Source organism: Thermobia domestica, chromosome 6 (assembly GCF_964235325.1).
Source record: "Thermobia domestica chromosome 6, izTheDome1.hap1.1, whole genome shotgun sequence".
Taxonomy (NCBI): domain Eukaryota; kingdom Metazoa; phylum Arthropoda; class Insecta; order Zygentoma; family Lepismatidae; genus Thermobia; species Thermobia domestica.
Window position 1 is genome coordinate 100,479,075 of NC_137459.1, and position 27,115 is coordinate 100,506,189.

Consider the following 27,115-nt stretch of genomic DNA (forward strand, 5'->3'; position numbering starts at 1 on the left):
GTTTCACAATTTTCATCCTCCTCTTGTAACTCCCAATATTTTCTTGTATTATTTAAGTCATCGATCAGTTGTATTATTCTCCTTCCTTTCCTCCCTCCTTCTCCCTTCTTCCTTACTTTCCCTCCGTATTTCCCTCTATAGCGTTAAGGAGAAGACTATTTCTTCCCAAGATGTATCCAATTAAATTGACCATTCTACGAAGGATGCTGGCCAAATACGTCATCATCGTCCTATTCGCTTTAAAAGTCTTCTTCTATTACTATCTCCGTGCATTTTATCACCTCCATCTTCCTCCAACATCACACTTTGAAGCCCTCTAAATATTTCTTCTCTAACTTCTGTAATGTCTAAGCCTCTGATCCATATGTAGCACTTGATCAGCTTCTTCATTCTTGGTTTTTCCTTGATTCAAGCACAACTTCAATCTCTTTTCTGCATATATGTTGCAAATGAGTCCATGATCACTCCAGTTGACCTCGCTGTCTATGAGTATTTTCAGAAGTTTGGTCCAATGAAAAGGTAGAAAGCTTTTTGCCACTTGGTGAAGCACAAATAAACCTCTTCTCTTACTTCAAGCTCGTTCTGATATGATCCATATCAATTCAATTACATCTCTGGTATCTTCTCCTTTCCGGAATCCAAATTGATCTTCCCACAACATTTCTTCCATTTTACTTCCCAACCGCCTATTCAGTATATGTGCGATAATACACGTATTTCCGTGTGGAAAGTAATGCTAATGGTTTTATAATCACTGTAATTCTTTGTCTACTTTTTCTTAGGTAATGAAACTATTTTAACATCTAGAAAATCCTTCGGCCATTCTCTAGTCAAGTACAGTCATTGTCATAAGTGAAGTCAATACTTTTATTGCATTGTCTTCTAATGTCTTGAGTAAATCCGCTAATATGTCATCGTCTCCCGTGACCTTCTTCCTTCACATATCTGTTGGCTTGTACTATTTCACTTTTCAATATAATGAGTCATTTCTATTCTTCATCTCCTCCTCCTCTGCTTAGATTGCAATACTTTGAGCAGTTCACCTAGTCATACAGATCATTTATGCTTTTCGTCCATTATCCTAAGGATTCGTTTGTGCTATTTAGTTCTTTTGTTTGTCTTTGATTCCAAACATACGTATACTTTCCTTAGCTTCACCTCCCAATTCTTGTGCGCTCTGATGAATTGGATCGTATCCTGCGCGCTGTTGAAGTTGTATTATTTCTTCAAACATTTGTTCTACATACCTTCCTCTGGCTCTAGCAGTTTGTCTTCTAAATTTATTCTTCAGCCTTCTGGACTCTTTGATTTTCATGGTTTTCACCTTTCTGCGTTCCTTCATCTACTTAATCATTGTTTTAGTTATCCACGGTTTTCTCGGAGTTCTTCCGATCTACCCAAAGTCTGTTGTTGTTGAGTATACTTAGCAGAATCTATCTTTTCCACAGCTATGTTCTACGCTGTATACCATATTGCCCATTGCACATAATTTTTCTTCTATTTCCTCTTTCTCATCCCTGCCTACTCATCTTAGTCGAGAGCTCCTCCGTGGCTAAGCGGTTAGCGTACGCGCCTTTGGCGTGGGAGACCCGGGTTCGATTCCCGGCTTGAGCTCATGTGGTTCGGATTCCACGTTAATCAGTAGGTCCACATCTCATGTAGCCTCGCTGCTGAAAGGGACGCTAAACTAAAATCAACTCAACTCAACTCATCTTAGTCGTTCAAAATTCAATTTTCAATTTCTCCTCCGATGTCTCTTGATTGTCTTTAACAAGATTTGTACTTACGCCACTAGAGGATTGTGGTTCGAATAAATATCCACTTCTGGTTGTGTTTCCACGTCTCGTATACTATTCCTGAGACGCTGCTTAACAATAATGCAATCGATATGGTACCGTTTCTTGTCTCTCATATACTGCCTACAGGAGTCAATAAGCATCTGGTTCTGTGTGTATATTCTACCCAGTATAAAAGATCCCATTATTTTACTCGCAATTCTTTCTCCCATCGCATTGGTGGAGGACCCCATTACTATAGCGCTGACCTTACCTCTTTCCTCCTGATTAAATATACCACTAATTTTGTCATATATCACTTATATTAAGCGGCGACAAAAGAAATACCACTTTGATTACTTTTTTTGGTATTTTGTTTCTTATTGCTATCGCAACACCATTCTCGGCCTTAACGCCACCCGAATAGAATATTGTGTAATTCCAATACACTATTTGACCTTGTCTGTCCATGACACTTCACTAAAATACACTAGTTTAAATTTACGTTTATCCAGTTTTGCCCATTTCTCCTTTTAAATGTTAAAGTTTGCCCGCACGTTTCATTTAAAGTCCTTACGTTTCAGGTTCTTATGCTGTAATGAAAGTTATTACTAAGATCACACAGTAAGACACACAGGATTCTTTTGCTAAATGTTCGTCTCTCCGTCCACCACTTACCGTTCACGATAACTCCTGAACGGATGGGGATTTTTTTCTGCAATAGATAGCTGGATAAATAGGTACCTAGATCTATTTGGTTCACGACTATTGAAGCAAATAGAAAGTTGTGCAGGATCCCACAATCCTTTACGTAACTTATCGTTAACAAAACATTCTCTGAACGTACATGCATACAGACAAACATACGCCAATACGGAAATGGTAAGTCTTCGCCTAAATCTAGTCGTATCTGGATTTACATTAGACATTTTGACCGTAATACAATACTTCCTTGTTACAGTATAGAATGGAAGTAATAACAATCACTCACAGAAATGTAATATTATGATACCAATGTTGTAAAGAGTTTGTTTATATGTACAGTATTTTTCCAGTTAGAATTTGTTTTCATTTATCAACATCGAAAACGTAAGCGTAACTTATATTACTCCGAAATGTCTATTCTCGAAGTGAGTGAAAGGATTTAACATGCAATACCTTCCAAACGGTACAAACTATGCTAAAATTCACTACACCAATGAATTTCTGAGAAAATTGAACATGAATTTGATGTATCATTTGCACCTATTTCCATTTAAGAAAACGAAAGTTGAATCAAATATTGGGATCCAAGATGGCGGCTGGGGTGGATAGCATGTGTCAGAGAAGCAGTGCTTAATCAAATTTGTTTTGCATATGCCCGCATTCATATCCAGTTACACCTAAACAAACTAAAAGCAATTTTGAGTCCGAGTGTATGATTGAATTCCGGATATATGAAGACCCATAAATATTACCGGTAGAGCCGCTAAGATTAGTACAACACACATTGAGCTGCTGAGAACTTTGCATTTGAATCAATTTTACACGAATCCCGAGGGGACACTTCGCGAATGTACCTTGTAAGGAACATTGTAGTGATGATAATGTAGAAAATGGTGGAATGAAGGAAGTTGGAGGAAACCGGGAATCTCAATAAAATCTGTTTTTTGTTCACCACAAAGCCTACTTGCGCAAGCTGGGACTTAGCCAGAGACCTCACACACCAGAATGAGTGCTTTACCACTAAAACTCCCCGCACACTTATTTTCTTTGATTTAACAATTCTGTGCTTAACGACAATCATACTAGCAGTAGTACTTCTTTGCTTATTTACATATCCATTTTCATCATTGTTACCATAAATCATCGTACTAAATATTTCTCGTGGCCAAGAAACATTTGGAAAAGTGTTTTTTCTTTTTAGAAAAAAATAACAGGAATTCCGTTATCTTTCTGCAAAAATATCTTTCAATTTTTAAATTCACTACCGACATGAATAGGAAATTAGCGTTAAAATTCTTTACTTCAGGTTTAGAAAAAATCTGAATGTAAGACTAATTTGATTATTGTTAGGGACAAACACATTAAGAGGAAGAACATAATAATTTTTAGACTTCCAACTAAGCAACGCTTAAGTATAAAATGTCTTAGTATAGAACAGCATGTAGACAGATAGCAGAACAAGAACGATAAGAGATAGCCAGAAACGGGTTTTTGGAATCGAATCATAAGACTAGATTCCATTTTAACCCCTTCTACTAACAGGAAATAGTAATAATTTACTACTGCTTCCGGTTTCACGATTGATTTTCACAAAGCAAGATAGCGAGAAATGGTTTTTCGATGTGGATTCAGTGTACATAGAATAAATTTTTTCTAGATCCCTCTATTTGAACCGGGATGGTTGAAACCTACCATTTCCGGGTTTAATACTGATCGCCATAGTGAAAAAAACGTAATAGGTAAAAAGAAGCATATATATGAGTGCGTGTGTATATTCAGTACTGCAAGAATACGTCCCATCTCCGACTTTAGACCTGCACCAAAACTGGCAGTGGTAGCAATGTATACCACTTCCAGTTTCATACAGAAGAAAACTGAATATGGGAAGGAATGGCTTTGGATATGGATTCAACGTCCCAAGATATCGTGACAGTTAGAAATATACCGAGAGAACTGATGCCCTGCTCTTATTTCTCTATTCCAAAACTATAACTTATCTTTCAATTTGATTTTCATAGAGTGAATACGGCAATAGGAATGACAAACCGTTTGTGATATGGATTCAGGATTCCAGGAATATATTCCCTGTCTGGTTTATTTATTCTATTGAAACTGGAAATAGTAAAATCTAGTGCAACGTAAATATTTAATATTGGATCCTTGTGAAAGATAGCGAAAAACTATTTTTGATAAGAATTTGGAATCCGAAAAGCAAATTCAAACTGTGATCTAACCCATTTATTACAACCTGAAGTTATAGACGCACACCGTAGTTTTAGAACATAAAACAGCTACGGAAGCCTTGTCCATCCAACGGTAAGATATTACAAGAAACAGTTTTTTTTGATACACTGTATGATTTAAGGGTCCCAAGAATAGCTACCATTTCCGAAATTTTCTCTTGTTCCAACCAGAAGTGGCTAAATTCACTATTTCCATTTTTAACGCTAATGGCAATAAGAAAAGAAACAGTAAAAGATAGCCAGAAACATGTTTTGGATGTAGAATTAACATCTTAATAATTGATCCTTTCTATGACCTTACTCCTCTACTAAACCTGAAGTGGTTGAAATTCACTGTAACTTCCGCTTCAATATTGATCCTCATAAAAAAAAAGCTCAAGTACATTGCAAAAAAAGAATTTCTTGATATGAATTTATCGAACAGAGTTTTCTTTCAGTCTAGCTTTATCCCGTTTTTGCGAACGAGAGTAGCAACTATCTACCATTATCGGTTTGAATATTGATATCTATAAGAGAAACGTTTTTTGTATGAATTAAGCATCCCAAGGACAGATGCTATCTATGCACATAACTTACTGTAACCAGAGCTGGTTGAAATTTATAGCTTCCGATTTCAATACCACTTATCACAGAGCAAAAACTAGAATATGTATCGAAGAATGACTTCTTGTCATGACTTTATTGTTCGCAGAATAAGTTCAATTTTGGCTTTAATACATCGATAGAAATCGAAAATAATAGAAATTTACTACCATTTTCTGTTTGAATGTTGATCATCCATAAAACTAAATCGGAAATAGCTATAGAGAAATAGTTTCTTAGATATGAATTCAGTGTTACCAGAATAGGTTCAATCTCGGTTTCAATCCCCATATATAAACCGAAAGTTGCAGAAATATGTTGCTTCCGGTTCTAATATTGGATATTCATAAAGCAGAAACTATAAGAATAACGAAAAATGGTTTATTGGTTTATTATATAAGTTCAACATCAAAAGAGTATTTCCTATCTTCCCTTTACCGGTACATTGAACGCAAAACTAATAAATCTATCGCATCCTGTTAGAATACTAGTCTCTTATAGTTTGGAAGTATACCATAGTTTCATGACGTGAAACAATGGTCATTTGAATTCTATAAGAATAAGTATTGAAAGAGTGATGTAAATGAGTAATAATTTTCTCTATACATCGTAAATTTTTCGGACACAAATGAACAAGTTTGACATAGTACTCACATCAACATATACTATGTCACAACTAACGTTGTACCCAACTTGATCACCAGCATTCTGAACAATTCTTCGACACTGTAATTTTCGTTTTAGTGAACTGCGCTGGAGAACGATTATAGATATCCCTTACCACTCTTCTCTGCAAGCTTTCCGATGACTGTCAATAATTCAGTTAAATCAATATTAGAAACGATGTTTAAGGAGTTCAAACACAGAAATCAATCAAATTAGTATGAAGGCTCTTAATCTGAATGTCAATAAAAGATAAAAAACATGGTCAAATCCTTTAAACTCTATTTGGTGATAAAAGCGGGAGATGTTTTATCCGTGCGACTTGTCTCATGAATGTCTCATGCATTTGAATACTCACATTTTGGAATGTCATGTCCATACAAACGTGAGATATCAGTATTAAAAATCGGAGTCATTATGCTTGACTAGAAGTATGCGACATTCACTCTGACACGTCCATAAAATTTACATCAACTTCCCAGCATACTGAATTCTCGCATCAACCATAGAACTGTTAGGGAAAATTGCTTTTCAGTAGTGTCTTTTCATTGTTAATTAAGTATGTAATAGCCCATATATTCGACCGCTGTTAGCCAAGTACGTGTACTCCAAATCAAGTTGACTACATACTGCAATTGCCACCTGCTAGTTGGCGTTCATATACATTTCTGAAGTTGCTATTTTATTCAGCAGGTTGTAGAGATCGGACATGGTGTAGACGGGTCTTACAGTAACACTGAGACCTCATCCTTTGATGAATGATTCAAATGAGACTAACTACAGAGAAATGGACCACGTGGTCAATTCCTGTTTGAACAATTATGGAAGGGGTTTCATGGCAATCCACGCACGTAATTCTGACATATATCATACATATACCATGAAATAAAGTAAATAGACGCTCGTCAATTTATTATAAAATTACATGGCGAGCAGATTTTATCTGATCACAAACGGTTATAGTCGAATAGTCGAATATATGCGGTTAAAGGAGCACTCTGGTTAGCCCAATTCAAAAGACATCAACAATTAATCCCTCTACAAGCGATGTTCTCTTCATCGCTTCTGTGGTCATTCGGAAGTGCATGCGGCTAGTATTTCAAAGGTTGGTGGTTCGCGCCCACCCTAGATTAACCCTACATTTTTTTTTACTTGTTTAAAGTATTGTTTAGACTCACCTTATGTAAACACATTACGCATATAGGTGATTTAACATATTTTGGGGGAGTAATTTTGTGGTTCATTGACGCTTACGGCATGGGGAACACACCTAGAACATACTAGGCACGTTCCCCAGGTACATGCCAGGCATGTGCCTAGGGCGGACATAGACTGTGACTATCACTTGCCATCCATGTGATTTCTTTTTCAGAAGTATATAAGGCACATACTGGACACATTCCCATGTACCTGAGGGAACATGATAGGCATATGCCTGCTATGTAATTGTGCTGTTAAGGTGGGGTCATTTAGGGACATTTCGGCACCATAACCTTCGAGTAGTCGCGCCGCGATCAAAAGCACCGCAGGGAAATTACTTTTGATCGTGTGTCCATTCTCCATTGTCCGACAGACTCCACCGTAATCTTCCCTCTCACCTTACCGAACATTCCTGCTCAATCACTCCGTTATCCGTTGTTTAGTTTAACTACTAGCGATTGTTTAGTTACTCTGCGGTGCTTTCCACCGCGCGCGACTAACCGTGTAATGTTTTTTCTCAGTGTTTCGCTCTACACGTGACCTTTGCTTTGGAGATGTTTTAAGCTTTATAAACATAAATATTATTTTAATGGACGGAAGAGAGGTCGACAGAGTTAACAAACTGATGCCAAGTGTGAAAAAAGAGAAAATTAGAAATGAACAGCTTAAAACAACGGATGGAAATGTTAGGAATGGACTATATGGATAAATCAGCCGAGATGATCTCGTGGAAGCTTTCTCTGAGGAAGATCATAACACATATATATACAGTGGCGGGTGCAAGGGGAAGCTATAGGGGCTATAGCCCTCCCTGACGCTCAGGTATACACTGGATAAAATGGGCTTCAATTCTGCTTTATACTGGACAAAGCGGCAAAATATAGTTTAGCCCCTCCCTTGATCATATCCTGGATCTGCCCCTGTATATATATAAAATAAGTGAGTGAACACGAAAGGTGAAATAAGGAGTCTGCGAGCGACTCTGAAGATCTTAAACCCAGAAATGACCAGCGATTCCCCGAATGTAGTAACTGCTTAAAGTGGGATCCGAACCACATGAGCTCACACCGGGAAGCGAACCCGGAAGTCCCACGCCAAAGGCGTGTATGCTAACCGCTTAGCTACGAGTGAGCTCTAATTGAATGTAAAATGCGCTGTGAAGCTTTGTTTTAGTGTTATGTTGATATAGTATTTATTTTACTAATTTACTATTGCATTTCTATTTTTAGACGAACCAAAGAGTTGACAGAAACAAAAGATCGTCATCAGATTTAGAATTGTCAATAAAACCAGTGCGTACCTATCTATCTAAAGAAATATGTAACGAAAAAAATAATTTTATTCCAAATAAGAAATAAAAAAAGAACATGTCTAATTGTAGGTTTCTCTAATAGTTATTACTGTAAAACTTATTATAATAATAAAAATGTTATTCCCTCTTAATCAGAAAATATACAAAATTACGTTTCTAATACAAGAAAAATGTTTAAAACGATATTTGCAACACATTATGTTCTTGCGGTCCTTTTGACAGCGCGCGACTACTCGCGTTACTTTTTCAGCGCGACTTCTTGAGGGTTAAGAAACAACTCGACACTACTCTGAAAGTTACAATAATTTTATCCTGCAAAAGCGATATTTGACAATAATCCTTATCCTAGTTATAAAACACAAAATCTTCCCCGTCAATGCAGTACTTGCAAATACAAGAAAACGTAAACGGAATGGTGTGGATCAGTAGATTTTGGAAGTCTTGCTGGAGAACTCGACACTTACTATGGGAGATGTCGACACTATATGAACAATGAAATCCTTCACATCTTTGAAAACAGTGTCCTTTACAACAGGCAATGAACTACTAGATGTAAGGTTTCTATTGTCTATATATGATCTATTTGTAAACTTTGCTGCAATTAATTACATCTAAGTTGAAATACAATAACACTCAAACAACGTAAGCTCGTTAATAACGAACTTCGTTTTGAACCTGTTTTGCAACATATTGTATTTCAATATTTCACTATGCATAATAATCAATAATCGAAAATCTCAATTTAACACAATCATCTTCGGAATCCATATGCGAAGAATCGAAGAGAGGCTGATTTCTTCCAACTGAAACTGACTTTCTCATGGACTTCTTTCACAACATTTTGCCAGGGTTCCTACGAACAAAGTTGTCGTAAGATATGTTGAAATTGTTTCTCAAACTGTGGAAGAAAGATACAATAAGAATTGACAATTTTGAGTACTGTGTAGTGGGAGCATTAGAAGCTTTCTTTAATATATCAGGATCTTTGACACATGTACTATGCTAATGTAAAACCAAAGGTACTTTACCATTAGGGTTATACTGGACTAAATGACCGAGAAGCTGAGAAAGCGTACTTTTTATGTAACCTAATCCTATTATGTATACACTAAGATGAACCAGACGGTAGTCCTTTTGTCTGATGACTTTCCTTATAACAAAGGAACTACATGTCGAAATCTTCCTACAATCACTGTCGATTTTTCCCCTAAATACATTGATCAACAAAAGCTGGAACGAGTTGTCACTGTAATAAGCAATGTGTGTCAGCCTGAAGGTATATACTCCATCATAATACCAATCCTTTGTCTAGTTCCATCAACATATATTACCAATATACCTTATATTTTACTTACTGAAACTTATAGGATGGATATTTTTTTCTTAAATAAAGCCTTGTGTACCTATTTTAGAGGCTTCTGCTTCCTTTGCAACAGACAAAATCAACTTCTTTGCATATGCATCTTGTCACTGAGAATCGACACTAACCTTCCACGTACTGAATGTTTCTTCTTGCGTACGTGTATGATTACTAGCTTTGTCAGACCTAAATGTCGAGATCTGAGAGTCCAGATCTCCCTAAATGACTCTATAACGTGTCTTTACTTTCTCTGGTATTCAACATAAATCACCATCTCTGCGAATGCTTACCTGCGTTTTACACTAATTCCACATTGTAACAGTTTCTGTATGTACACAAGGAACTTGTGCTTATTCTGAAATACACTTAAAGTGTCGTAAATGTCACTAATATTAAAATACTTTAAAAATATGATATGTTAAATGTCTATCGCTGTCATTGCTTCTTTTCACACATCCCAATGAATATTACTAAAAGAATACCAAATTACGAAACATAAGTGTTGCAAATTAATAAAGAGATAGAATAAAACAATAGTACACAAATTAAATAATAATACATAATGTTATAGTAAGTATCTTTAGCATTTAAACAATCAGGGAATTTGAGCATCCCTGGTATAAAGGATATATATGACTAGAAGAATAGTCCAAGAGATGTCATGATTAAAGAAGAAGGGGTAAACAAAACAAATAACACAATATATTGAAAATTCAAATAGTACAAACCATCAAGGTCATGAGAAGGAGGAACACCAATGGGGACGACGAAATACTATTGGAGCTGCTCAAAGGATTAGGAGACGATGCAATGAAAGTACTGACTTCACGTATTAACAAAATTTACCTAACAAGGGAACATCTTATATTGATAGTAGCATTGCCGAATCAAACAATGCGCAATCGATTGAGGAGTGAAGAAAAGGGTGAAATCCGAAGTTTTACGGGCCGGCACCCAGAAACACAGGAGAAACAGAGCAAAGAAGAATTTAGAATCATGTGAAGATAGCAATGCAAAAGATACACTGACACAGAAAGAACCTCAAAATTATTAAAGTAACCAAAATGATATTCACTCAACAGTATAGTAAGCAAACATTGTACCCACAAACATGCTCAATAACATCATATGTAATGCAGTGTTGCCAACTGAGCACAAAATGTAGATTTGCTAAATGGTACGGAACACAAATTATAACATCTAGCAAATCTAATTATGAGTAGAGCCATACCTGTGAAGTCTTGATGTATAGTGTTGATAACGTTTGAGAATAGACCTATGTGAATTCCTGAGGCCACAAACAAGAATATAATCACTGAAGTACGAAAATAAGTGACGATGGAAAATGTCGAAGCAGTTTTGCCCAAGTTGAAAATAAGAATAGTATCAAACACAGCACACAAAACTGAAATGATGCATGCCTTTGGATTGACAATTCATTAGGAGGCTCACATTTCTGATGCACGTAATATTGTCTCACCTCACACGTTATTGGTTTTGTTATAATTTGTGTTGTGTGCTGCATAACATATGATGTTATGCAGCATGTCTGTAGGTACAATATTTGCTTATTATACTGTTGTGTAAATGTCATTTTGATTACTTGAACCATTTTGAAATTCTTTCTGTGTCAGTGTATTTTTTGCATTGCTATCTTCATATGATTCTAGATCCTTCTTTCCTCTGTATCTTCTGAGTTTCTGGGTAGGCCCGTAAAACTTTGGATTTCTCACTTTTTTTCACTCCTCTATCGATTGCGCATTGTTTGATTCGGCAATGCTACTACCAATATAAGATGTTCTCTTGTGAGTCAAAATTGACTGGAAGACTATCCTGAAGTTATAGTGGTTGTATTACCTATGGAAAGATAAACATAGAAGTGCGCTGATCATAGAACCGTTAGTCTTATTTCCCAAACTCGAAAGATTATTGCGCACATCCCTTACAAGCAGTTAGAAGCTAAGATAGAAGAGATGTTGCACGAAGATAAATTTCCATTCCGGAAAGGAAAGGGTACCAAAGATGCAATTGGGCTGATGAACATTATATCAGAACAACTTCTTGAGGTAACGAAAGAGATGCGTTTGTGCTTCATCGAGTGACAAAATGCACTGAAAAATACGAACTCCAGATTTAAGGAGAAAACAAGTATAATATGCTTTCCGTTGGGAACACCATGACAGGAAGGTGGTAACAATCATAATACTGGGTGAAACACTCTTATTTCCTGTGGCGACGAACGTCAGTAAGTGATTGCAGTGCTTACTGTTTTCACAGGAGTAATTGGTGCTCTAACTTACTGACGTACGTCACCACAGGAAATAAGGGTGTTTCACCTAGTATTATGATTTTCACTACCGTCTTGTCATGGTGTTCCTAACATAAAGCATACTATCCTCCTCTTCTCCTTAAATCTGGACTTCGTTTTTTTCAGTGTGCTTTCGACTGGGTCAATTGGACCAAACTTTCGGAAATATTTAAATAAATCGCTGTCCACTGAAAGGATCGTCGACTCATTCACAACCTGTATGCAGGACAAAGAGTTAAGTTGCCCCTTAGTCGAGGACGTACCAGCGGCGACTTTAGTGGTAGGCCGGTAGTCACGGGGTGCCCAAAAATTTTGAAAAATATATAAACGCAATAAAGGAAATAATAAAGAGTAAATATATTTTCCACTATTTATATTAATGTCAGAAAATTATTTAACAAATAGCATCAACTACTACTGTATAAGTAATTTCCTATTGTCATTAATCAATCAAATGTGTATATGTATCCATAAGCGAGGGAGCGAGCCTACCCAAAATTAATATCCTAAAGCCGCTCCTGGAACAAACCAATAGTGATAATTTCAGAGAGTAATCAGACAAGGATTGAGTATGTCACCCCAAATATTCGACGTTTACAGTTAATGCTTAATGAAGGAATTGTTAATGGAAGCTGGAGATTTCAAGTTTGGAAGACAGATTATTAACTAGCTGAAGTATTTGGATGACAGTTATAATCACAGCTAGACCCAAAGAAGGACTACAGGAGATGATGAATAAAATAATTGACACTGGCAAACAATATGGAATGCAATTGTCATCAGAAAGTCGAAAGGAATGAGAATATCTCGCTGAAACACACCCTTACGGATCAAGCAATTAAAAAATAGCTTGAAGTGGTCGATCATTTCATATGTCTGGGAAGTATTTTGACACGAGAGATGCCTGCTGTACCAAATAAATTAGGTCAAATATTGCCGTAACCAACGTGATAGCAACAAGAAAAGATTACTCTCAATTAGCATGCTTAGCATTGCACTAAGGAAAAATCTGGCCTATATGGAGTATGGGATTGTAATTGAAGATTTGCTTTGAAGATTTACACATTACATAAATTAGAGAAGAAATATTTAGAGAGCTTTACAATGTAGTGTTGAATGAAGGAATATGAAGAAGATAAAACGGTCGGAGAAATAACGAACTAAGACGTTTGCAAACTAGAAGAAGGGACGAGGATATTTTTGACCAGCATCCTTCCTAGGAAGGTCAACAGAATTGGACACATCTGGTGAAGAAATTTTTTTTATTCATACCACTATTGTAAGCAAGATGGAAAGAAAGGAACGAACACGAAGAAGAATAAGAACACAATTTATCGATGATTTGAAAATTAGTCGAAAATATTGGGACTTAAAGGAGGAAGCTGAAGATCAAGAAATGTTGGAGAAATATTTCCAGATCCTAACTAAAGAAAAAATATTCTATTAGTTCCAAGACCTGCCGACAGGCAGCATACTTAATAGTAAAATATAAACCTAACTACATTGACTTCTTGCTCATAAAAACAGTAGTTTCTATATTTCGTAGAAATGTTTAGATAATCATCCGTCCTATTTCATTGAAATTCATAGTTTCCTCTTCATTAAGTTTTCCCAATGTTAGCTCTAATCTACTTTCCTTAAAGTTTATACACTGTTATGTTTAATGATTCATGTTTGATACCCAACTAGAATTTCATTCACTCAACAGTTTTGATTATACACAGATCAATCAATGGAATTTTCTTTCAAATATATCTATATATTTATAGATAAACCTACATTTTTTTAACTACGAATAAGTAACCCTATTTGAAATGGATTTTGTTTTTTAGTTTAATGTCCCAGTTAGGTACTCTAGCCAGAGAAGACTGATAACTAATGAAAATGAATGATTGTGAAATTATTTTTCTGGTCTTCCACCGGAATTGAAACCGGAACCACGTGCACTAAAAGCATGCGTCATCCACTAGGACAGAGGAGCGCAGGAATCAAGTCAATTTACTAGTTTCCTGTATCCCTCACATCAAATTCCTGACAGATTCATATTCTCTAAAACAAAACTTCTATTTTATGTGTAACAATTCGAAAAGAGACACAATTGTAGGTAAATATGTCACATTCCTCCCCCCCCCGTTTTCAGTCGAATTTTCGAAAATTGTTTTTGACCTGCTGCAATGATCAATTACCCAGTTATTTCATCGAAAATTATTCATACACAGAAAGTACGAGTAGCTTTGACGCCAGAAGTAAACATTCTAACTTAATATACAAATAATAGGTTTTATGTCGCTTCGTTATTATGGGGAAGATGTTAAACTTCTTATAATATTAATATCATCACAACATATTTCGACAATTCATAAAATCAATTGCTGCTCTTGTAAGAGCTTGACATATTATTATTATTATTATCATTATTATTATTATTATTATTATTATTATTATTATTATTATTATTATTATTATTATTATTATTATTATTATTATTATTATTATTATTATTATTGATACAGAAGAGGGCAGAAAGATGCACAAAAAAATAAGTAATGAACTACGAAGGAAAACAGACAAAGCGAGGGAAGACTTTTAGAAAAGAAAATGCGAGGACATAGAATAAATTAGAAAGAGTTGGGAAATATGAGGAAATGAACATGGAGGCGAAATCTATGGAATTTCTTAGGAGACAAAGGGGTATTATGATGGCAGTAGAAAATAAGAATGGAAAGGTAGTCAGCAAGACAAATGAGGTCATAGGAAGGTGGAAAGAATATATTGAAGACTTATATGAGAGTAGGGATAGACCATGTGGCCTAAATTTTGAAGTCGAGAATGAAGTAAGAGAGGATGATAAAGGATTTATTATTCTTCGGGATGAGTATGAAAAGGATATATCCGAGATTAGGAGTGGAAAGGCAACTGGGATAGATAATATACCAATCGAATTCATTAAAAAATATGGGAGACAAGGGAAAGAAAGAATTGTTCCGACTATGCAATGAAACATACGAAATAGGATAGTGGCTAAAAGAATTCTGAAGACGATCATGAAACCGATAGCTAAGAAATCGAAGCAAAAGAGATGTGAAGATTATAGAACTATTGGTATCATATTTCATTCCACTAAAATTCTGCCCCGAATACTGAAAGAAGGTTATATGGAAGAACAAACGAAAAAGTTGAGGAGGAGCAGTTCGGGTGCAGGAGAGGTAAGGGCACAAGAGATGCTATTGGATTCTTAAAGACGATCGGCCAAAGATTTATATAAAAAGGGAAAGAAATGTATGTTGTATTTATTGATCTAGACAGGCTTTTGACCGAGTGAATAGGGAATTGTTGTTGGGAGTTCAAAAGAAAATTGCGTTGGAATGGAAAGATCGAAGACTCATAAGAAACTTATATATGAGCTAACAAGTAAGTGTTATGGTAGGGGAAAAACTGTCGGAGGAGAGTGCAATTGGAAGGGGAGTTCGACAAGGGTGCTGTCTCTCGCCAACACTATTTAATATCTATCTAGAAGAAATAGTGAAAAACGACTGGAAGCGTTCGAAATGTGGATGTGGAGAAGAATGAAAGGAATTAGTTGGGTCGAGCAGAAAACGAATGAGAGAGTTAGAAATGATGGGGGAGAAAAGAACACTTCTAGATATTCTTGAGAAGAGGAAGGGAAACCGGTTGTGGCATTGCCTAAGAAAAAAAAATGTATCATGAGAAACGTCCTAGAGTATATGGTAGCGGGAAGGAGAGGGAAGGGGTGAAGGAAACTACAATTAATGGATGATATAAAAACAGAAAGATCATACATGAAGACTACTCCAGCCTCCCTCAGTTTAAAAATATTTTGGGCCGCTGTGGCTGAGTGGGAGAGAGTTCAGCTCTGGTTCTTGGGGTCCCTGGTTCGATCCCAGCTTGCGCCAAGTGAATTTTGTAGTGGACAAACACCGTGTGCGTGAGTTTCCTAGGGGTTCTCCCTTTCCTCCCATTTTCTTCATTCCAGCATTTATTTTATTTCTCATCATTACCGTCTCATTTAGCCTAGCTGGCATAACCGCGGGAAGTAAAACTCAAATATTTCATTGAAAAATGTTTTTCATGATAATTTCCTTTACAACTGTTCGATTTTGATATAATATGTCGTACATTATCTTTAAGCTTGACAACTATCCACTCTCAATGGAGCTGTAATTAATAAAGAATGAAGTCGTGGTTTCACCCCCTTTCGATTCTTTTAGACTTCCATGACACCTTGTATAAATTCATGCGGTTTTGATATTATTTATATTTTCTTTGACTTTTCCGTCATCCGATGTGCTGAGAGATGAATTTAGCTCCCTAAAGTGGTATGGATTACTTCCCCTCCCCTCAGATTAAAAGAAGACTCTTCGTAAAAATTTCAGATTTTCATGGAATTGGTGTGTGGTTCTTGAGATTTAACAATCATTCCCACTATTTGCCTTTAAAATCAATTGAGATCAAGGGAGTAGACCTCATCCTCCTCAGGTTAAATTGTAAGTTCTATTTAATTTTCGTAAATATTATTTGATCTTATGTGGTATATTGGAACATGTTGCGGTTTTCATGATAATTTCCACCATAGAACATAATTTCGATCAAATATCAGGGATCACATAACCTGTCCTCAGAAAGTTTAAAAAAAATATATTATAGATTTCGTAAAAAAGTGTATTTTTTCCGAATATGGTCCTCTTTATGATAATAACTTTCAGTCGTTTCAGTTACTTGTACTTGAAATGCGCTGATAATGTGCAAGGACATTCTCCCAGTTTTATATATTTTTCTGAATATTCATTAAACACACACAGTTTTTTATAGAACGTTGTGATTTTTGTCGGAGATAAGGGACTTACTCATATAGTTTTGGAGTGAAATTTGTGGGAGTATCGCTCCTTTAAAAATGTAGAGCATCTCTAGTTATAATTTTCCCCTATGAGTGTTCAATATAACTTATATCTAATGAGATATATTACAATAGAAGCTAATTAGAGCATTGACTATTGTTGACAAAATTTTAAAATGTAACTGAGTCTCTGTGTGATAATTTGTTCGTAGTCAAAGACTTATGCGATTATTTTTTCGTTACATAATGTTTCTCGCGTGTATTACATTCAGTTAAGTAACGTTTAATTACAGTTTAATTGTTGATTTTGGCAAATAATATAGCTACTTCTCAGCTGTTCTGCTGCTTTCTGCTATATTGCACACTTGTTACCGCTAAGCGTTCATTTCGCACCAGGGTTGAAAGCGATGCCACTGTCATGGAAAGCAGGTGCTTTAACCAGTTGGTTAAAAAGCAGCGTGTTACTGTTTGATCCACTTCTAATTAAGGCCACCAGATATAATCCGTTTTCCTATCCAGTGAATGTAACTAAAAGCAAGTTTTTGTAAACTTTTTATAAGCAAGTAATTGTATTTCTTTGATAAGTAGAATCATGGCATGATAGAACATTAATGGCAGAAATCTTCTTACATTATCCCAAAGTGATATTTTAAAAACATTAAAAGTAAATAGATAAAAATAAATGACCTGATTAAAATGTATTTTTCTGCAAAATGTTTCACGTTAATTCCATGTGTAACAGAAATACCTGGATCATTTAAGTTTAAATTACTTACTCTAAAAGAAACAGGGTAGCGGTGGCTCAGTGGTAGAGCGTTCACCTCCGGTACTTGGGGTTCCAGGTTCGATCCCAGTTCGTGTCGTGGGGACTTTGTAGTGGACAAACACCGTGCTTATGGTTTTTTTCTCGGGGTTCTCCCCCTTTGTTCATTCCAGCATTTTCATTCATTCATCATCACCGTCTCCTTTAGCCTAACCGGCATAACCATGGGACGTAAAACTAAAGATTTCATTTTTTCTAAAAGAAACAGAATCTCAATTTCCGAGTACAGATTTGCCAAATAAGAAAATAACTGATGTTTTACAATAGTTAATATTGTTGGATCTAATTGATGAAATCATCGTAGGATCAGCTGCTTATCTACTTTACTAAGGTATAGGCAATAAAAAAATCAGATTTTTATGAACTTAATCATATAGACATATCTGGAATTTAACATCTCTTGAAATCTAAATACAAAGCTGAAAGTCTTCTTCGATTTGTGTCATGTGCATTTCTAATTGTATTCTTAGTACAATTACTCAATTTTAAGCTGTGGGACCGCGTGGCTCAGTAGTAGAGCGTTTTTTATTTCTGGTGCATGGATCCCTCGTTCGATCCCAGCTCGCACCAAGTAAACTTTGTGATGGGAAAACACCGTATACCAGGGTTTTCTAGGGGTTCTCCCGTTTCCTCCCACTTTCTTTGTTCCATCATTTCATTCATTTCTCATCATCACGGGCATAATCGTGGGGGCAAATAACGTAAAGATTTCATTTCAGTTGTAAGTTGTGATCATTCACCGTTCATGGGGATTAAATTAAAAATTATCTTTTTTTTTCTATAAAAAGACGTAGATTCTTTACTAGTGTTTCCAGTTATTGCGTTTGTAATTCGTATGTATCTGAGCCGAGACTACGTACATGTTTAAGGTATTAAAACTGATTTTCCGTCCTGTTTTGCATGTTTCCCTTCAACATGCGTGGTCATTGTGGTGGATTATTGATTCAAACAGTGCAATGAACTGAATCGCTTGTCACGACACAACTCTCATCAGCTGTTATATCAATATTTGCGGTTACTTCAATTTAGATTCTAATCCATTTATTTATGAATTGCTCTATCACGAAAGTGAGGGTTACATGAACAAAGGTGTGCATGAAGGGTAAGAAGTAATAACATAATGCATATCTTGCTACCCTTCTTGTATGTGCAATTAAAGTCTTCTTGCTACTTCATCAAAAGGAATCTTTAATATGAGAGATACTGTTTATTGCTTGAAATTACAAATAATTATTATTTAAAACAAAACATACAAGGAATTATAAGAAGTCTCAGAATGTCAACAGTGTTGCGATCATAGGATAGAGGTCTCTTAAGTCATCAGGTCATACTAACGAAATTTTTCAATAAAACTCTCAAAGTTCGTTTGATTTTCTGGATCAAATTTTAGTTTCGTCGACTTTTTGTGTGTATATCCTATCTATAGAGCAAAAGTAAATTAGTAAATGAATAACGCTTATATGTAAACCTCAAAACATTCAATAGTCACTGATTGCATAAATACTTAGGGGAAAATGTTTAGATATTCTCAATCCTTATCATAACCGTAAGACGACTCACACCGTAAGCCACTCTAACTCCCAATAGTTCACAATCAGGCTAAAAGTTGTCGCTAGCTGTGTTTTCTTCCTACCTGAAGCCAAGAAATGTAGCTAGTGTGCAGGAAATTGTAGTTTTGTCGACTTTCTTGTGTGTATCCTATCCATAGACCAAAAACATCTCAGTCAGTGAATAACACTAATATGTAAAGTTCAAAATATTTAATAGTTACGGATTGCATAAACATCTAGGCGAAAACATTTAGATATTCTTAGTCCTTGTCATAAACGTCAGATGCTTCACTCGTCAGCCACGCTAACTCCCAATAGTTCACAATCAGGCTAATAGTTGGCGCTAGCTGCACTGCCTAAAGCTAACAGATGTCGCTAGCGTGCAAGAAATTTACAGACCAGACGAGGACATGAAGGAACAACTTGGTTTGTTTCAATTGAACATAAACAGAGAGCACTTTGTTTATTGCGTTGTGTTTTGTCTTTCAATCCATGACAGAAACATGACATAATCAGCATTTACTCTCCGAGAATACGCAGCTTCGTTACAACCTAGGATATAGTTTAAGTTCTTCTCCACTATCTTCATTCTCAAATTTGACGTTTTGTGGTAAAAAGCTTGGAAGGACCTCTGGACTACTCAGCCGTTTTGTCAAAGAAAATACGATACACGCGTTCCCATAATTTATGATTACTATATACGTGCGCTATTTCATTCGCTTCGGTCTACTTCTCCCTATGCACTTGGGGCCGACTTCCAAATCTTGAGGGAGGCTTTTGCCCAAACAACTCTTTTTCTACAGATTTTTTTAATATATATATATATATATTTGGTTATTTAATTTTTAGTATCTTCCTACCAAATCTGATCGCAATGGACTTGGATAAGTAAGATGATGTTCCTTGTAAGTAAACACAGAAAAAAAAATTCTGTGCAGATATTTTAAGGGAAAAACTCATGTCGCCACAGAATATTTAGACCAAATTTTACATATATATATTTATTTACATTACTTTATTGGTCTTAAAAAGTTTCCGGTCATCAAATGTTTCCCACGATGCTCGTTTAACTATTAGAAGTGGGGTTATAAACATTTTTAAATCATTCCAAAAATAAGGAAAGTTATAGATGTTCAGTTAGCTAGCTGTATTCCCCGCTTTAATGATAATGCAAGTTCAAGTAATGAAGAAGATGATAAAGATACAACGAATATTACACGCTTTTGCGCGTACTGAATTTTCTTCTTGTTCTAAATGTCAGATGGAATATTTTTACAATTTTTTGAGCTGTAATTGTTGCAAATATATTACACGGAAAGGCATATACGAGGGAGGACTTCGGGATATAAAAATGTTGTTCACATTTCATGATAGTTTCGGTTCTCAGATGTTTTTTTCGAAAATCGAATAACTGAAAACCGACACCCTTTTTCCGGTCTCAAAAACTGGAAATTGACATTTCTGCTTTTAAAACCGGAATCGATTTCCAGTTTTTGAAATTAAAACATCTGTTATAAAAGTCGAAATTTAGTTTCGGTTTTGAAATAATAAAATGGTTTCAAAAGTCATCAACAATTGAGAGTTTTGGTCATCTCTCCATTACAAAAAATACTTCCACGCAAATAAGGGTGCTCGAATTAGGAGGAATGGTATTTACTTTCTTTCCATTTCTTTAAGATTACCATTCCCCAAGTTTTTGAAACATTCCCTATATAATCAGAGCTCAAACCGAGAAATCCCAATCGCTAGCACTGGTACCCTATATACTACACCTTCATCTTCTTCACATATATTATTCCTTCTACTTCTCGTCTTCTTAACTACTTCTAGAGTTCTTCGTCTTGTATAAAGTGAAGTGTAAGGATTGTCATATGGTATACATGACGGGCACAGGGAAAAATCAAGGAAACAATGAAACAACATAGGGATGGTGTTAGGATTAAGAGGGAAAATAATGCTATATAGAAACATGTTAAAGAAACGGGGTATAATGTAGATTGGGAAGGTGTGTAAGGATTAGAAAGGGAGAAAACAACAATATAAGGAAATGGAAGAAACACGTAGGATAAAGAAAGAAGGAAATGACGAAGTAACGAACTGGACAAATGGGCTGTTAATACATGAACTATGGAATAAATTGTTGGAACAAATTGATGGAAAACAGGACTAGACTGATTTCCATGTAATTTATTTCGATATATTTCTATTTATTTAATAGTACTATTATTATATAAAGTTTTATTTATTTAATGTTATTTCTATGTAATTTTATGTTGTTAGATTTAGAATCAGAGCCCATAGACGATCCACGGTTTGAGTAAACATCATGTTTGTGCAAACACTGTGTTTGCAAACACACTCGGCCATACACGGTTCAGCAGTTTGCACAAACTTCAGTTCAATTTTGAGTTTGATCGCGTAAACACGTCCACTGAAGCAGCCTGTTTAGGAATAGTAAATGCTTGTGCCTTGGAAGGGAAAGACCAAGGGAACCAAAAAGGAAGATCTTGTACTTGCATTTATCTTCTTTAGTTCTCTGTGGTATGCAGAACGAAATGAATTGATTTTATTCCTCACAGACTCTCTATCCAACGTCTGATCTATTTCTTTCATTTTATTCACCAATTTCTCATATGCCGCATTTTTCAGATTCCTGTTTTTATAATATTCACTCTTTACCTTCCACAGTTCAGCTAAATTTGATAAAGTTCAATAAATTCTCGCCAGAATTCTTGATTCCTATTCATTGACACCATAGCGCAAGAAATAGGGCCTTCGCTTATATACACTAGACCTCCTACTTGGAAATAAACTCGTGTTAGCACAAACATGCACATACACGGTACACGTGGTTGCGCAAACATCATGTTCGTATAAACAATTTTTGAACGAGTTCGATGGGAAAAAGGTTTGCACAAACAGTTCATACAGCATCATACACGGTCAAACTGTTTACACAAACAGCCTTGTTTGCACAAACTGTGGACCGTGTATGGGTCCCATTAAATTTAAGGTTGTATCTAATATACATTAAGGGAGGACAAAGGGAGAGTGTTTAGGGTATTATCGAAGGAGATGGACACTTATAAACAACAGGTAGATTGACAGAAGAAAAATATGAACACACGTGGACGGTTAATTAAGTCCAGGCAGGTGGCCGATTCAACAGGTGTAGGCCCAAGAAGAAAGATGCAGATGACTTCAGGTGGCTTTGTAAACAAACAAGGAGTGTTAGGCCTTTCCATGTTTAGTATATATTTCAATGTCCTGAATATATTTCTTTCAGTTAGTGTCTGCTGAAGATAACGTTAAGTTGCTGAAACCGTAACACTGTATTTTAGTTTTAATGGATAAGTGAATATACTCTGCTCAGAAAAGTTTTAGTTATTCTTGTACGAAGTTCCAGAGTCGCGATGAATAGAGCTACTTGGATCTTCATTTGATATCATCGCTTACATACTGAAACAAATAGCAGGCGACTGTTTTTGCCATACAAGTGGAAAATTAGTCAATCGGCAACGCGCTAGTAGCTGGAATCACATAGATAGTGACGCCCATTTTGCCTCTAGTAGTTTTTTTTCATAACTCTATGGCAATAACTCATTTGGCCTGAAAAGAACTACGAGCGGGAGTTTATTCTTGGGGGTGAGTCTTTTGGCCGATAAAGATTTAAGTGATTTTGTTCATATTTCATAATTAAGTATTTCATTAGTAACCTGATAACACGGCATTACTCGTTTGTCCCGAAAACATTTACATGGGGTAGTTTATTTCTAGGGTGTGCTTTTTTCGGTCGACTTTCTCAAAACCAACTAAAATAATTTAAATATTTCATTAATAACTCTATAATGCTGCGTAAGTTAGTCTTTACGAATAAACTCACAAGGTGCAGTTTACTCTAGGGCGTGACTTTTTTCAGTTTTGGAAAATACGACTTCCACAATTTTGTTATTTTATACACAAATATTTCATTAATGACCCTAACATATGGCATAAGTCATTTTCTTATGAAAAATCTACAAGTTATAGTTAACTTTCGAGAAGACTAACACATTTCTTTGGGCGAAAATTTCCGAAAACACCTTATAATTTTGTTCGTATTTCACAATGAAACGTTTTATTAATAACTGGGATACAAAATGATTTAGCTTACAGAGTTCTAGCAAGAAAGTTTAGTACGGTGGCCCGTACTGTTTTATTTGGAAACAAAGTTGTCATATTAGAACAAAACAAGCTTACAAAGAGTAGTGTAGCTACGATTACTTTCAGGGAGCAGGGGCCATTAAAATTTTGAGGGACATTTATTTAATGCGCTTTACTTAATTAATGAAAAATAACACACATGCTAATTTTGCAGTGAGCGACCGTGCTTCACTTGGTACACTCATGTCCAAAATAATTTTCGCATATCTATAACTGTCTTCTTGCAAGAATAAATTTGATAATGATTTTGCAGGGTACTTTTAATACTGCCCTAACACCACAAGAAATGCTAGGCATGTGCCATTTAGGTGTCCCAGCTACATTTTAGGTACCCGACACTTGCCACATATGATATTCATGTGCTAAGTATGTACTTCAGCTACCTACAGTTTAGGTACTTGTTACAACTAATTCATATTTGCAATTGTGTACCACAAATATAGCATTTATATACCTGGCTCAATTTCGCAACAGTCATTTGTTTTCATGTCCTCACTTGGGACATATATCTGTCATGTTCTTTAGGTCCTTTAGGTACATACTGTTTCAGATACCCTAACATCACAAGATATGCTACGCATGCTCCATTTAGGTGTTCTAAATTCATCTCCCACTTTTGATGAATTTATTGCTTCTTTTTCTAGGCGATTGTGTACTAGATGCAAGAAACGCAAAAACTTTATTAGATATCAACTGTTGCCGATCATTTGAAAGTGAATATGGAAGAACCATGATATAAAGTAAATAGACACTAGTCATTTTGTTATAAAATTACATGGCGAGAAGATTTTTATCTGATCCCAAACGGTTATCATCGAATATATGCGGTTAAAGGAGCACTCTGATTAGCCAAATTCAAAAGACCTCAATAATTTATCCCTCTACAAGCGATGTTTTCTCCATCGCCTTCGTGGCCAAGTCGGAAGAGTACGCGGCTAGTAATGCAAATATTGGTGATTCATATCCTCGTTCACCCTGGGGTACATTTTTTTACTTGTTTAAAACGTTTTAGACTCACCTTAATGTAAACACATTACGCATATAGGCGAATTAACATATGCTGGGGGAGTAATTTTGTGGTTCATTGACGCTTACAGCATAGGGAACATACCTAGAACATACCAGGCACGTACCCCAGGCACATGTCAGGCATGTGCCTGCTGGCGGACATAGACTATTACTTGCCATCCATATGATTTCTCTCTCAGAGGTACATAATGCACATATTGGACACATTCCCATGTACCTGAGGGAACATGATAGGCATATGCCTGCTAAGTAATTGTGCTGTTATGGTGATATTATGTGTATAGTCAGGAAATATTTATTTGTGGTAAATTTCATAGAAAAAGAATTATAAATACGAAAATTAGAGTAAGTAAAACAAAATGTTGCTAAATGGACAAGAAAGTTTTATTTTTCGTTTTATTGTTCTTATTTACTGCTGTTTTGACATGAAATTTGCCACATACATGTTTTCGCCGATTATGCATATACTAACATTATAAGAAATACCGGGCGAATTCGTTATCAAATTATATTTCTACAAGAACATATTTATAGACATGCGACAATAATTTTGGACATGAGTGTACATCTCTGATTTAACATTAGGGTTTTTAGAAAGGAGACGGAGTCCTAATATATATATATATCTAGATATATCTACATTAGGTTTTCTAAAGCTCGCTCAACAGAGGTAATGCTATTAGAAGTAAAAAGAAGAAGAAAATATCTTATGACTTTTAAAATCCAGGGCTTTGTTTCGGGATAGATCCCGGTAAAAATATAAGGATTTGGCAACATCGATGGCAAAACAAGTGTCTAACAGCAAGGGATTGTCATTGCTTGGTGCGGAGTAGGAGTACGTACGTAACTATCAATCAGGAGATCTGTATTCAAACCAGATTTCTGGATTTTTTCTTTGCTCTATATTGACAGTGTCTATATTCTAATGTACAGTGACGAAAGAAAGTATTCTTCAGTTGACAAAATTTCTTTCCCTAATAACTCACCAAAAAATAACCTATTAGAGTACCGATTTGAGCAAGTTATCAAGTTATAACTATTCTAAGGCTAACGAGAAATAGATCCAAATTAATTCATTTGTTCCCGTGTTATTGACAAAAGAAAATTTGTCAAGTGTCAAATACTTTTTTCCCATATTTACCAACTTCGGGACCCAAACCAGGCCCCTCGCACACTTGAAGCGAGCCTCATAGCTATATTTTACGCAAGGAATGCGCATACGATGCATCTGTATGTAAGTTTTTTCTGTGTTGCAGAATATTACTGCCGCATGCCCATTTTGTAGCACAAATTAAATATGTTCAGACATGCGACTGTACTATTTCTGTTTATGCACATTATTTCCACTTTTTATATTTTCTTTTACATGCATTTAAAATAACGTTTGCATGGCGAAGAAAGAAAACCAGAAAATGTAAATCGATTTTGACGATTAAAAAGTTGAATTCTGAATTGAAAATTGAAATCGAAAATCAATTTTGAAAATCGAAACAGTAAATCTGTTTGGAAACCCGAAAACAAAACTATTTCTCTCGAAATTTCGAGTTTTTCAAAATTCAATTTTCGGTTTTCCAGAAAATCAACTCGGACAGCATTAGTTTTAGCTCTCCTCTTGAACAAGACGTTATGGAAAGTAAACAGTTCTCCTACATATCAAAATGTACATTAAAAATATCCCTCGTGTCCTGCAAGGATAGAAGATTGAGTTCTTCAACCCGCTTGATGCAATGCTGCGTACGTCACTTTTCACACGTATATTGCTGAATTTCCACAATCAAGATTTACTTGTGCAATGAATGAAATGATCCTTTAATTTTGAGTCTACGGGTTTACCCTACAGAATAAAGGCAACGCATTATTAATAATAGTGTACAATCATGAAAGAATTAGTGGAATGAGAATGTGGAAGGAAGTGGAATAATTGCAAGAGAAACCACTAGCACAATGTTGTCCTGGGATCAAACCGGATGGTTTTGCACCAGAGATGAGCGCTCTTCCAATGTGTCTCTGCTTTTTCTGCTAATAAATTTTCAAATGATGCAGTAGTCAACGTCGTATGGTTTATCAGTTGATACGGGGAATTCTGCAAAAATATCAACTAATCATCTTATGTAGATTTCATAAATCCAAAAGTTCCTATTTTCTCCCAAAATGCAATAAAATTTCAGTTTGTCCCACGTTATACCCTTTACGCTAAAGACACGGATGACTAAACAAGGTGAATGATTATGATATTTTCTGTGCTCTTCCAACGGACTCATGCGCTAGCCACTGGACCAGTGAGGAGCCCATTCAAAGAGAAAGATGTATAAATCATCATCGCACGGTAACCACAGATTTAGAGAAGCTAAATCACACTACATAGTGTAACAAAAAGAAATTTTAAAAAGAGAGAATTAATGAATAACAAAAAGTAAATTGAGGTAGTAATGTATTTAGTATTTGTTAGATTGAATTAAAAGTCAATTAATATACGTGTATAGTTATTTTTTTTAATGAGTTGCTTT

At 35.6% G+C, this 27,115-nt stretch overlaps 1 protein-coding gene across 11 annotated transcripts in view; it reads left to right on the forward strand.

The window, feature by feature from the left end:
• Positions 1-27,115, forward strand: part of LOC145688130 (uncharacterized) — a 669,087-nt gene that overhangs the window by 201,678 nt on the left and 440,294 nt on the right. The window lies entirely within an intron of this gene.